The sequence below is a fragment of the Chlorocebus sabaeus genome, chromosome X, assembly GCF_047675955.1.
Source record: "Chlorocebus sabaeus isolate Y175 chromosome X, mChlSab1.0.hap1, whole genome shotgun sequence".
In the NCBI taxonomy this organism is placed as follows: domain Eukaryota; kingdom Metazoa; phylum Chordata; class Mammalia; order Primates; family Cercopithecidae; genus Chlorocebus; species Chlorocebus sabaeus.
In genome coordinates this window covers 19,474,289-19,488,741 of record NC_132933.1, presented here as the reverse complement: position 1 = coordinate 19,488,741, position 14,453 = coordinate 19,474,289, and the positions used below count along the sequence as shown (strand labels likewise).

Below are 14,453 nucleotides of genomic sequence, written 5' to 3'. Positions count from 1 at the left end.
TCTCATGTTCACTTATGTGGACATAAATTTTCACTTCTCTGGGGTAAATGCGCAGGAATGTAATTGCTAGGTTGTATGTCAAGTGTATGTTTAATTTTATAAGAAACTGTCCAACTATTTTCTAAAGTGACTGCACCATTTTAGATTCTCAGCAGCAATGTATGAGAGATCCAGTTTCTCTACATCTTCACCAGCATTTGCTAATGTCAGTATGTTTTATTTTAGCCATTCTGATGTATATGTAATACTATTTAATTGTGGTTTTAATTTGCATTTCTCTAGTGGATAATGATGTTGAGCATTTTTCATGTGCTTATTTGCTTATTCGTAGTTTTCAGCACACAGATCTTATATGTGTTTTGTTAGAATTATACCTAAGTATTTTATTTAATTTGATAATTGTAAATGGCATTGTATTTTCAATTCTGATTCCACTTGTTCACTGCTAGAATACAAAAATACAATTGATATTTATGTGTTTATCATGTGTCTAGTGATCTTGTGCATGTGAAGTGCTTTGCATGTAAGATCTCAGTGCTTTCTGGTAAATTCATTAGGATTTTATATTTAGACAATAAAACATTTGCAAATAAGGGAAAATTTCCTTTTTTTTCTTTTTGACAGAGCCTCACTCTGTTGCGCAGGCTGGAATGCAGTGGCGTGATCTTGGCTCACTGCAACCTCCCCCTCCCGAGTTCAAGCAATTCTCCTGCCTCAGCCTCCTGAGTAACTGGGACTACAGGTGCGTGCCACCATGCCAGGCTAATTTTTTGTATTTTTAGTAGAGATGGGATTTCACTGTCTTAGCCAGGATGGTGTCGATTTCCTGACTCCATGATCCACCCACCTCGTCCTCCCAAAGTCCTGGGATTACAGGCGTGAGCCACTGCGCCAAGCCTATTTCCTCTTTTCTAATTTGTATGTCTTTTATTTCTTTTTCTTGCCTTCTTGTACTGTCTAGGACTTCTGGTATATGATGAATAAGTGATGAGCATAGACATCCTTGCCATGTTCTTGTTCTAGGGGAATAGCATTCAGTATTTCATCATTAAGTAAGATGTTAGCTGTAGGTTTTCTGTAAATGTTTTTTATCACGTCGAGGATATTCTCCTCTATTCTTAGTTAGGCAAGAGTTTTGATCAGGAATGAGTATTGAATTTTGTCAAATGCTTTTTCTGAATCAGTTAATATGATCATGTGGTTTTTTTTCTCTAGCCTGTTAATATGGTAGATTACACTGATTTTTGAATATTGAACAAGTATTGCATTTCTGGAATGAACCCCACTTGGTTGTAGTATATAATTCTTTTTACATGTTGCTGGATTTGATTTGCTAATATTTAGTTGAGGATTTCTGCTCTTATCTTTTTTTTTTTTTTTTTTTTTTTGAGATGGAGTCTCCCTCTGTCGCCAGGCTGGAGTGCAGTGGCGCCATCTCGGCTCACTGCAGCCTCCGCCTCCCGGGTTCAAGCGATTCTCCTGCCTCAGCCTCCCGAATAGCTGGGATTACAGGTATGTGCCACCACTCCCAGCTAATTTTTGTATTTTCAGTAGAGATGCTGTTTCACCATGTTGGCCAGGATGGTCTCGATCTCCTGACCTCGTGATCTGCCCACCTAAGCCTCCCGAAGTGCTGGGATTACAGGCGTGAGCCACCGCGCCCGGCCTGCTCTTATCTTTACTATGTTCTGCTTTCTGCTTGCTTTGGGTTTATTTTGCTCTACTTTTCCAGGTTCTTGAGGCAACAGCTTAAGTTGTTGCTTCTAGAGCTTTCTTTCTTTTTTCTAAGCATGTAATGCTACAAATTTCTCTCTCAGAACTGCCTTAGCTGCATCCCACAAATTTTAATATGTTGCATTTTCATTTTCATTCAGTTCAATGTGGTTTTGATGTTCTTTGAGACTTATTTGAGCCATTAGATTATTTGCATGAGTGCTGTTTAATTGCCAGTGTTTGGAGATTTTCCTTTTATTTCTCTGTTACCGATTTCTAGTGTGAAAACATTATGGTCAGAAAACAATCTACACATGATTTCCATTCATTTAAATTTTTAGAGGTGTGTTTTATGGCTCAGGATATGGTCTATTTTAGTCAACACGCCATGTACTTTTGGAAAGTATGTACGTTTTGCTATTGTTAGGCAGAGTGTTAGATTCAGTTGATTAATGGTTGTATTAGTTTTCTATGGCTGCTGTAACTAATTATTACTGGCTTAATAGCTGAAAACAACACAAATTCATTATTTTACAGTTCTGTCATTCAGAAGTCTAAAATGGGTTTCACTGGGCTAAAAAACAGTTTGTCAGCAGGGCTGCATTTCTTTCTGGAGACTCTAGGGGAAAATCCATTGCCCTGCCCTTTCCAGCTTTGAGAGGCTGCCCACATTTCTCAGCTCATGATTCTTGTATTCCATCTTCAAAACCTGTTGTGGGTTGAGTTTTTTCACTTTATATCACTCTGACTTCCACTTCTGCCTCCCTCCTCCACATTTAAGGATCACTGTGATTACACTTAGCCTGCTCAGGTAATCAAGAACTAACTCCCTATTTTAAAGCCAGTTGACAAGCAACCTTAATTCCATCAGCTACATAATTTTCCTTTGCCATGCAATGTAAGAAACATACAGGTTCTGGGGATTAAAACATGGAGATCTTTAGGGGAGATATTCTGCCTACCACAATGGTGTCTTTCTGTTCTTCTGTATACATGCTGATTTATTATCTAATAGTTCTATCTATTGCTGAGAGGGGTTATTAACATCCCCAACTATAATTATGGATTTATCTGTTTTTTCTTTCAGGTCTACCAGTTTTTGCTTCATATATTTTGAAGCTCTGCTCTGTGATGTACACATTTAGGAGCAAGGTGTCTTCTTGTGTATTAAACCTTTTGTCATTATGCGATGTCCCTCCTTATATCTGGTAATATTTGTTCTGAGGTCTGTCTACCTTATCTGACTTTAATATAGCCACCCCTGCTTTATTTTGATTGATGTTTGCGTGATATATATTTTCTATTCTTTTACTTTCAATCTCCTTATATCAGTACATTTGAAGTGAGTTTTTATGGAGAGCATAGAGTTGAGCCCTGTTAATTTATCCACTCTGCCAATCTGTGACTTTAAATAGATGTACTTACATTTACATTTAATAAAGATTAATGTGCTAGGGTTTATGTCTTCCATTTTATTATTATTATTGTTTCTTTGTGCTCATTCTTTTTCATTGAGGTAAAATTCATACAATTTAAAATTAGCCATTTTAAAGTGTATGATTTAGTTGCATTTATTACATTCACAGTGTTGGACAATCATGCGACTATGTAGTTCTGAAATATTTCCCTAAGTTGTCTCTTCACTCTGTTGATTATTTTATTGGCTGTGAAGAAGCTTTTTAGTTTGATGTAATTCCATTTGTCCAGTTTTGCTTTTGTTTCCTGTGCTTTTGGGGTCATATCAAAAAGTCATTATCTAGACCAGTGTTGTAGCTTTTCCCCTAAGTTTTCTCCCATGAGTTTTATAGTTTCAAGTCTTATGTTTAAGTCTTTAATCCATTTTGAGTTGATTTTGTGTATGGTGTGAGATAAGTGTCCAAGTTCATTCTTTGGCATGTGGATATCCAGTTTCCCTAACACCATTTATTAAAGAGACTTTTTTTCATTGTGGGTTCTTGGCATCTTTGTAAAACATCAATTGGCAAGGGAGAGGTTCCAAGATGGCCGAATAGGTACAGCTCCAGTCTACAGTTCCCAGTGTGAGTGACACAGAAGATGAGTGATTTCTGCATTTCCAACTGAGGTACCGGGTTCATCTCACTGTGGCTTGTCGGACAGTGGGTGCAACCCATGGAGCATGAATGAAGCAGGGCGGGGTATTGCCTCACCTGGGAAGCACAAGGGGTTGGGGAATTCTCTTTCCTAGCCAAGGAAAGCCGTGAGAGATGGTACCTGGAATATCGGAACACTTCCACCCTAATACTGCACTTTTCCAACAGTCTTAGCAAACCAGGAGATTATATCCCACGCCTGGCTCGGAGGGTCCCATGCCCACAGAACCTCGCTCACTGCTGGCACAGCAGTCTGAGATTGAACTGCAAGGCAGCAGCGAGGCTGGGGGAGGGGTGTCCACCATTGCTGAGGCTTGAGTAGGTAAACAAAGTGGCTGGGAAGCTCAAACTGGGTGGAACCCACCGCAGCTCAAGGAGGCCTGCCTGCCTCTGTAGACTCCACCTATAGGGGCAAGGCATAGCTGAACAAAAGGCAGCAGAAACTTCTGCAGACTTAAACGTCCCTGTCTGACACCTTTGAAGAGAGTAGTAGTTCTCCCAGCATGGAATTTGAGATCTGAGAACGGACAGACTGCCTCCTCAAGTGGGTCCCTAAACCCCAAGTAACCTAACTGGGATGCACCCCCCAGTAGGGGCCGACTGACACCTCATACAGCCAGGTGCTCCTCTGAGACAAAGCTTCCAGAGGAAGGATCAGGCAGCAACATCTGCTGTTTGCAATATTTGCTGTTCTGCAGCATCTGCTGGTGATATCCAGGCAAACAGGGTCTGGAGTGGACCTCCAGCAAACTCCAACAGACCTTTAGCTGAGGGTCCTGACTATTAGAAGGAAAACTAACAAACAGAAAGGACATCCACACCAAAACCCCATTTGTACGTCACCATCATCAAAGACCAAAGGTAGATAAAACCACAAAGATGGGAATAAACCAGAGCAAAAAAGCTGAAAATTCTAAAAACCAGAGTGCCTCTTCTCCTCCAAAGGAATGCAGCTCCTCGCCAGCAATGGAACAAGGCTGGATGGAGAATGACTTTGATGAATTGAGAGAAGAAGGCTTTAGACGATCGGTAATAACAAACTTCTCCGAGCTAAAGGAGGATGTTTGAACCCATCACAAAGAACCTAAAAACCTTGAAAAAAGATGAGATGAATGGCTAACTAGAATAAACAGCATAGAGAAGACCTTAAATGACCTGATGGAGCTGAAAATCATGGGACAAGAACTACGTGACACATGCACAAGTTTCCGTAGCCGATTCGATCAAGTGGAAGAAAGGGTATCAGTGATTGAAGATCTAATGAATGAAATGAAGTGAGAAGAGAAGTTTAGAGAAAAAAGAGTAAAAAGAAACAAACAAAGCCTCCAGGAAATATGGAACTATTTGAAAAGACCAAACCTATGTCTGATTGGTGTACCTGAAAGTGATGGGGAGAATGGAACCAAGTTGGAAAACATTCTTCAAGATATTATCCAGGAGATTTTCCCCAACCTAGCAAGGCAGGTCAACATTCGAATTCAGGAAATACAGAGAACGCCACAAAGATACCCCTCGAGAAGAGCAACACCAAGACACATAATTGTCAGACTCACCAAAGTTGAAATGAAGGAAAAAATGTTAACGGCAGCCAGAGAGAAAGGTTGGGTTACCCACAAAGGGATAAGTCCATCAGACTAACAGCGGATCTCTCAGCAGAAACTCTACAAGCCAGAAGAGGGTGGGGGCCAATATTCAACATTCTTAAAGAAAAGAATTTTCAACCCAGAATTTCATATCCAGCCAAACTAAGCTTCATAAGTGAAGGAGAAATAAAAATCCTTTACAGACTAGCAAATGCTGAGAGATTTTGTCACCACCAGGCCTGCCTTACAAGAGCTCCTGAAGGAAGCACTAAACATGGAAAGAAACAACTACTACCAGCCACTGCAAAAACATGCCAAATAGTAAAGATCATTGATGCTAGAAAGAAACAGCATCAACTAACGAGAAAAATAACCAGATAGCATCATAATGACAGCATCAAGCTCACACATAACAATATTAACCTTAAATGTAAATGGGCTAAATGCTCCAATTAAAAGACACAGACTGGCAAATTGGATAAAGAGTCAAGACCATCAGTGTGCTGTATTCAGGAGACCCATCTCACATGCAGAGACACACATAGGCTCAAAATAGAGAGATGGAGGAAGATCTGCCTAGCAAATGGAAAACAAAAACAGCAGGGGTTGTAATCCTAGTCTCTGGTTAAACAGAGTTTAAACCAACAAAGATCAGAAGAGACAAAGAAGGCCATTACATAATGGTAAAGGGATCAATTCAACAAGAAGAGCTAACTATCCTAAATACATATGCACCCAATACAGGAGAACCCAGATTCATAAAGCAAGTCCTTTGAGACCTACAAAGAGACTTAGACTCCCACACAATAGTAATGGGAGACTTTAACACCCCACTGTCAACATTAGACAGATCAGTGAGACCGAAAGTTAACAAGGATATCCAGGAATTGAACTGAGCTCTGCACCAAGTGGGACCTAATAGACATCTACAGAACTTCCCACCCCAAATCAACAGAATATACATTCTTCTCAGCACCACATCACACTTCTTCCAAAATTGACCACATAGTTGGAAGTAAAGCACTCCTCAGCAAATGTAAAAGAACAGAAATTACAATAAACTGTCTCTCAGACCACAGTGCAATCAAATTAGAACTCAGAATTAAGAAACTCACCCAAAACTGCTCAATTACATGGAAACTGAACAACCTGCTCCTGAATGACTACTGGGTACATAATGAAATGAAGGCAGAAATAAAGATGTTCTTTGAAACCAATGAGAACAAAGATACAACATACCAGAATCTCTGGGACACATTTAAAGCAGTGTGTACAGGGAAATTTAAAGCACTAAATGCCCACAAGAGAAAGCAGGAAAGATCTAAAATGGACACCCTGACATCACAATTAAAAGAACTAGAGAAGCAAGAGCAAACACATTCAAAAGCTAGCAGAAGGCAAGAAATAAGTAAGATCAGAGCAGAACTGAAGGAGATGGAGAGACAAAAAACCCTTCAAAAAATCAATGAATCCAGGAGGTGGGTTTTTGAAAAGATCAGCAAAATTGATAGACCACTAGCAAGATTAATAAAGAAGAAAAGAGAGAAGAATCAAATAGATGCAATAAAAAATGATAAAGGGGATATCACCACCGATCCCACAGAAATACAAACTACCATCAGAGAATACTACAAACACCTCTACGCAAATAAACTAGAAACTCTAGAAGAAGTGGATAAATTCCTGGACACATACACCCACCCAAGACTAAACCAGGAAGCAGTTGAATCCCTGAATAGAACAATAATAGGCTCTGAAATTGAGGCAATAATTAATAGCCTACCAACCAAAAAAAGCCCAGGACCAGATGGATTCACAGCCGAATTCTACCAGAGGTACAAAGAGGAGCTGGTACCATTCCTTCTGAAATTATTCCAATCAATAGAAAAAGAGGGTCTCCTCCCTAACTCATTTTATGAGGCCAGCATCATCCTGATACCAAAGCCTGGCAGAGACACAATAAAAAAAAAAGAGAATTTTAGCCCAATATCCCTGATGAACATCGATGCAAAACTCCTCAATAAAATAATGGCAAACCGAATCCAGCAGCACATCCAAGAGCTTATCCACCATGATCAAGTTGGCTTCATCCCTGGGATGCAAGCCTGGTTCAACGTATGCAAATAAATAAACGTAATGCAGCATATAAACAGAACCAAAGACAAAAACCACATAATTATCTCAGGTGCGGAAAAGGCCTTCGACAAAATTCAACAGCCTTTCGTGCTAAAAACTCTCAATAAACTAGGTATTGATGGGACGTATCTCAAAATAATAAGAGCTATTTATGACAAACCCACAGCCAATATCATACTGAATGGGCAAAAACTGGAAGCATTCCCTTTGAAAACTGGCACAAGACAGGGATGCCCTCTCTCACCACTCCTATTCAACATAGTGTTGGAAGTTCTGACCAGGGCAATCAGGCAGGAGAAAGAAATAAAGGGTATTCAATTAGGAAAAGAGGAAGTCAAATTGTCCCTTTTTGCAGATGACATGATTGTATATTTAGAAAACCCCATCATCTCAGCCCAAAATCTCCTTAAGCTGATAAGCAACTTCAACAAAGTCTCAGGATACAAAACCAATGTGCAAAAATCACAAGCATTCCCATACACCAATAACAGACAAACAGCCAAATCATGAGTGAACTCCCATTCACAATTGCTTCAAAGAGAATAAAATACCTATGAATCCAACTTACCAGGGATGTAAAGGACCTCTTTAAGGAGAACTACAAACCGCTGCTCAAGGAAATAAAAGAGGACACAAACAAACGGAAGAACATTCCATGCTCATGGATAGGAAGAATCAATCTCGTGAAAATGGCCATACCACCCAAGGTAATTTATAGATTCAATGCCATCCCCATTAAGCTACTAATGACTTTCTTCACAGAATTGGAAAAGCCTACTTTAAAGTTCATATGTAACCAAAAAAGAGCCCACATTGCCAATACAATCCTAAGCAAAAAGGACAAAGCTGGAGGCATCACACTACCTGACTTCAAACTATACTACAAGGCTACAGTAACCAAAACAGCATGGTACTGGTACCAAAACAGAGATATAGACCAATGGAACAGAATAGAAGCCTCAGAAATAACACCACACATATACAGCCATCTGATCTTTGACAAACCTGACAAAAACAAGAAATGGGGAAAGGATTCCCTGTTTAATAAATGGTGCTGGGAAAACTGGCTAGCCATGTGTAGAAAGCTGAAATTGGATCCCTTCCTTACACCTTATACAAAAATTAATTTAAGATGAATTAAAGACTTAAATGTTAGACCTAAAAACATAAAAACCCTAGAAGAAAACCTAGGCAATACCATTCAAGACATAGGCATGGGCAAGGACTTCATGACTAAAACACCAAAAGCAATGGCAACAAAAGCCAAAATTGACAAATGGAATTTAATTAAACTAAAGAGCCTCTGCACAGCAAAAGAAACTGCCATCAGAGTGAACAGATAACCTACAGAATGGGAGAAAATTTCTGTAATCTACCCATCTGACAAAGGGCTAATATCCAGAATCTACAAAGAACTTAAACAAATTTGCAAGAAAAAATCAAACAACCCCATCAAAAATTGGGCAAAGGATATGAACAGACACTTCTCAAAAGAAGACATTTATGCAGCCAACAGACACATGAAAAAATGCTCATCATCACTGGCCATCAGAGAAATGCAAATCAAAACCACAATGAGATACCATCTCACACCAGTTAGAATGGCGATCATTAAAAAGTCAGGAAACAACAGGTGCTGGAGAGGATGTGGAGAAATAGGAACACTTTTTCACTGTTGGTGGGAGCGTAAACTAGTTCAACCATTGTGGAAGACAGTGTGGCGATTCCTCAAGGATCTAGAACTAGAAATACCATTAGATCCAGTCATCCCATTACTGGGTATATACCCAAAGGATTATAAATCATGCTGCTATAAAGACACATGCATACGTATGTTTATTGCAGCACTGTTCACAATCGCAAAGACTTGGAACTAACCCAAATGTCCATCAAATATAGACTGGATTAAGAAACTGTGGCACATATTCACCATGGAATACTATGCAGCTATAAAAAAGGATGAGTTCATGTCCTTTGTAGGGACATGGATGAAGCCGGAAACTATCATTCTGAGCAAACTATCACAAGGACAGAAAAACAAACACCACATGTTCTCTCTCATAGGTGGGAATTGAACAATGAGGACACATGGACACAAGGAGGGTAACATCACACACTGGGGCCTCTTGTGGGGTGAGGGGAGCGGGGAGGGATAGCATTAGGAGATATACCTAATGTAAATGACGAGTTAATGGGTGCAGCACACCAACATGGCACATGTATATATATGTAACAAACCTGCACATTGTGCACATGTACCCTAGAACTTACAGTATAAAAATAAAAAAAATCAATTGGTTGTAAATGTGTGGGTTTATTTTTGGACTCTATTCTGTTCCACTGGTCAATGTGTCTGCTTTATGTCAGTACCATGCTGTTTTATTGCTATCACTTTGCAGTGTATTTTGAAGTCAGGTAATGTGATGTCACCAGTTTTAGTCTTTTTGCTCAAGATTGCTTTGGCTACTCTGGGTTTTTTGTGGTTTCATGTGAATTTTAGGATTGTTTTTCTATTTCTGTGAAAAATGTCATTGGAGTTTTGATAGGGATTGCATTGAATCTATAGATCATGTTGGCTAGAATGAATATTTTAACAATACTAATTCTTCCAATCCACAAACACATTTCATATTGTTTTTTGGATCTTCTTCAACATTTTCATCAATGTTTCATAGTATTCAGAATACAGGTCTTTCATCTCTATAATTAAAATTATTCCTAAGTATTTTATTTTTTGGTAGCTATTGTAAATGGGATCGTTTTCCTGATTTCTTTTTTGGCTAGTTCCTCATTAGTCAAAATCACACAAAATCATACTGATTTTTGTATGCTGATTTTGTAGGTTGCAACTTTACTGAATTTGTTTATTAGTTCAAATGATTTTGTTGGTGGAGTCTTTATGGTTTTCTGTATATATCACCCTGTTGTCTACAAGCAGGAACAATTTAATCTCCTTCTTTCAAATTCAGATGCGTTTTTTTCTGGTCTAATCGCTCTTGTAGGACTTCCAGTACTATAGAGAGTAAAGTAGTAAAAGGAGACATCCTTGTCTTGCTTCTGATTTTAGAGGAAAATCTTCCAGTTTTTTAACATTGAATGTAGTGTTACTGGTGGGTTTGTCATATGTGACCTTTATTGTGTTCAGGTACATTCTTTCTATATCTAATTTGTTGAGAACTTTTATCATGAAAGGATGTTGAATTTTGTCAAATGCTTTTTCTGCATCTATTGAGATGATCGTATGGTTTTTGTCTTTCATTCTGTTAATGTGATATCACATTTATTTATTGATTTTCCCATGTTGATCTAGCCTTGTTTTCCAGGGATAAATCTCAGGTAGCCATTGTGTATAACCCTTTAATGTGCTGTTTAATTCAATTAGCTAGGGTTTTCTGTTTGTTTGTTTGTTTGTTTGTTTGCTTTTTGAGACAGGGTATCACTTTGTCACCTAGGCTGGAGTGCCTCTCACTGCAGCTTCAACCTCCTGACTCAAGCAATCCTCCCACCTCAGCCCTCCAAGTAGCTGGAACTAGAGGTGCATGCCACCATGCCTGGCTAATTTTTTGTATTTTTTGCAAAGACAGGGTTTCACGGTGTTACCCAGGCTAGTCTCGAAATCCTGAGCTCAAGTAATCTGCCCATCTTGGCCTCTCAATTTGCTAGTATTTTATTGAGGATTCTTGCATTTATGTTCATCTGAGATATTGGCATGTAATTTTCCATTTTTGATATCAGGGTAAGGCTGGCCTTATAAATTGAGTTTGAAACTGCTCCCTCCTCTTCAATTTTTTGGAAGAATTAAGAAAAATTGTCCTTCAAAAATGAAGAGATAAATGCTTTCCCAAACAAAAGCGAAGCAAGTTCATTACCACTCAACCTCTTTTTCATGTGTGTAAGATTAATCTATGTCATAGATTCATTTCAATTACCTAGTTATTTATATATTTTGTGCCTATACAATCATGCATTACTTAACAATGGGATACATTCTGAAAAATGTGTCATTAGGCAATTTTGTCATTGTGAGAACATCATAGTATACTTACACAAGCCTAAATAGTATAGCACACTACACATCTAGGCTGTATGGTATAGCCTATTGCTCCTAGGCTACAAACCTGTACAGCATGTTACTATACTGAGTACTATAGAAAATTGTAACACAATAGTAAGTATGCATGTATCTAAACATATCTAATCATAGAAAAACATTTCTAAACAGTAAGAATATGGCTGGGGGCAGGTGGTGGACACCTGTAATCGCAGCACTTTGGAAGCCTGAGGAGGGCAGATCACTTAAGTTCAGGAGTTCGAGAACAGCCTGGGCAACATGACGAAAACCTCTCTCTACAAATAAATGCAGAAATTAGCCAGGCATGGTGTCACGCATCTGTAGTCCCAGCTACTCAGGAGGCTGAGGTGGGAGGATAGCTTGAGCCCAGGAGGTCGACATTACAGTGAGCCAAGGTCATGCCACTGCACTCCAACCTGGGCAACAGAATGAGACCCTGTCTCAAAATATATTTATATATGGTATAAAAGATAAAAAATGGCGCATCTATATAGAGCACTTACCATAAATGAAGCTTATAGGACTAGAAGTTGTTCTGAGCATGTCAGTGAGTAAATGGTGAGTGAATGTGAAGGCCTAGAACATTACCGTACACTACTGTAGACTTTATAAACACTGTACACTTAGACTATACTACAGTTATTTTTGAAATGTTCTTGCTTTTATAACAAATTAACCTTAGCTTACTGTGAATGTTTATAAAGCTTACTTGATAAACTTTTTTAACTTTTGAACTCTTTTGTATTAACACAGCTTAAAACACAAGCTCATTGTACAAGTGTACAAAATATTTTCTTTCTTTATATTCTCACTCTGTAAGCTTTTTTATATTTAAAATTGTTTTCACTTTTTAAACTGCTTGTTAAAAACTAAGACACAAACACATGTATCAGCCTATGCCTATACAGAGTCAGTATCAATATCACGGTCTTCTACCTCCATATTTTGTCTCACTGGGAGGTCTTCAGGGGCAATAACACAAAAGAAGCTGTCATCTCCTATGATAACAATGCCTTCTTCTGGAATATCTCCAGAAGGACTTGCCTGAGGCCGTTTTACAGTTAACTTTTTCTATAAGTAGAATAAATACACTCTAAAATAACAACGAATTATCTCAGAATAGATATGCTTATTCTGACCTTCCAAGTTTGACTTGCATAACATTGTTGTCATCTATACTCATCTATATCACCCTAAGTTCATATTTTTTGATATGCACCTTGCAGGATGGCCTCAGCACTATGTGGATTGAGTAATTGGATTTGAACAAATGTATTAAATATCTCCATAGCTGGGAAACATGGGGACAATTTAACATTGGTTTCTGAAAATATTCACATATTTTGGAATACCAGGTTGCTGAAAACTCAGTTCTGATATGTTGTGTCTTTGATTTTTATCCCCAGTGGCAGTTTTTTAATTGGCCTTTTACCTGGATATAAAATAATAGTGCCTACCACCACCATCAAATTGACCTGGTGCTCTAATGCCAGTTGTACATGAAACACTTGCTGGCATGTCTTCATTGGCACTATAAAATGTGGCTACAAAGATAGGTTCTCAGAGTAAGAAGTCTACGTCGGTTAGGATTAACTTTGCCCCAGAACTCTGTTATAAGGCTCTCTCAAATGTGACTGTATGAATCTGGATGGGATGATGGACTCAGTTCTATCTGCTCAATGCCATTGTGCAGAGAAGCACCCTAATGTATAAGCTTTTTGTTCCCACCAAAATTCATATTAAGGCTTGGCCCCAGTGTGGCAATGTTGGCAAGTGGGACCTTTAAGAGGTGGGGCCTAACGGGAGGTGTATCATACTTTATTTTTTGTAGGGAACAAGCCATATTTAAATAATAGCAGGTAGACTTACTTTTTAAGTAAGTAATAAAAAATAAAGTATGATACATTTTTCTATGAAACTTTCTTTTCTGGTTCGTTCTGTTTCACATTTTATTTAAAATGATCAAAAAAAAGAGGATGTTTAGGTCATTTACTGAGTCAAACTTCCCTGATTCAAGCTTTCTCATTATAGCAGTCACAGTCTGTGAACTCCTAAGCACTAGTCAATAAAAGTGTATGAAAGTACAAAGCTTTATTATTCATTGTGAACTCCATTAAAAACTCAACCAGACAACAAGATGGCGCCGAAAGCGAAGAAGGAAGCTCCTGCCCCTCCTAAAGCCAAAGCCAAAGTGAAGGCTTTAAAGGCCAAGAAGGCAGTGTTGAAAGGTGTCCACAGCCACAAAAAAAAAGAAGATCCGCACGTCACCCACCTTCCGGCGGCCCAAGACACTGCGACTCCCGAGGCAGCCCAAATATCCTCGGAAGAGCGCCCCCAGGAGAAACAAGCTTGACCACTATGCTATGATCAAGTTTCCGCTGACCACTGAGTCTGCCATGAAGAAGATAGAAGACAACAACACACTTGTGTTCATTGTGGATGTTAAAGCCAACGAGCACCAGATTAAACAGGCTGTAAAGAAGCTCTATGACATTGATGTGGCCAAGGTCAACACCCTGATTCGGCCTGATGGAGAGAAAAAGGCGTATGTTCGACTGGCTCCTGATTGTGACGCTTTGGATGTTGCCAACAAAATTGGGATCATCTAAACTGAGTCCAGCTGCCTAATTCTAAATATATATATATATATATATATATATATATATATATATATATCTTTTCAACATAAAAAAAAAAAACTCAACCAAACTTTACATTTTGTTCTCAGATGTCACTCCTGAATCTAAGATTAAAGTTTTGAGTTTACTTTTCTCCCTCAAATGATATTTGCTTTAAGAAGCACTTAGGAACATTTCAAAATTTTGTTGTATTATTCAT

At 38.6% G+C, this 14,453-nt stretch overlaps 1 pseudogene; it reads left to right on the top strand.

Annotated features, from left to right (window-relative positions):
• The first annotated feature begins 13,752 nt into the window (after positions 1-13,752).
• On the top strand, positions 13,753-14,234 carry LOC103232588 (large ribosomal subunit protein uL23 pseudogene; annotated as a pseudogene).
• Positions 14,235-14,453: the final 219 nt, after the last annotated feature.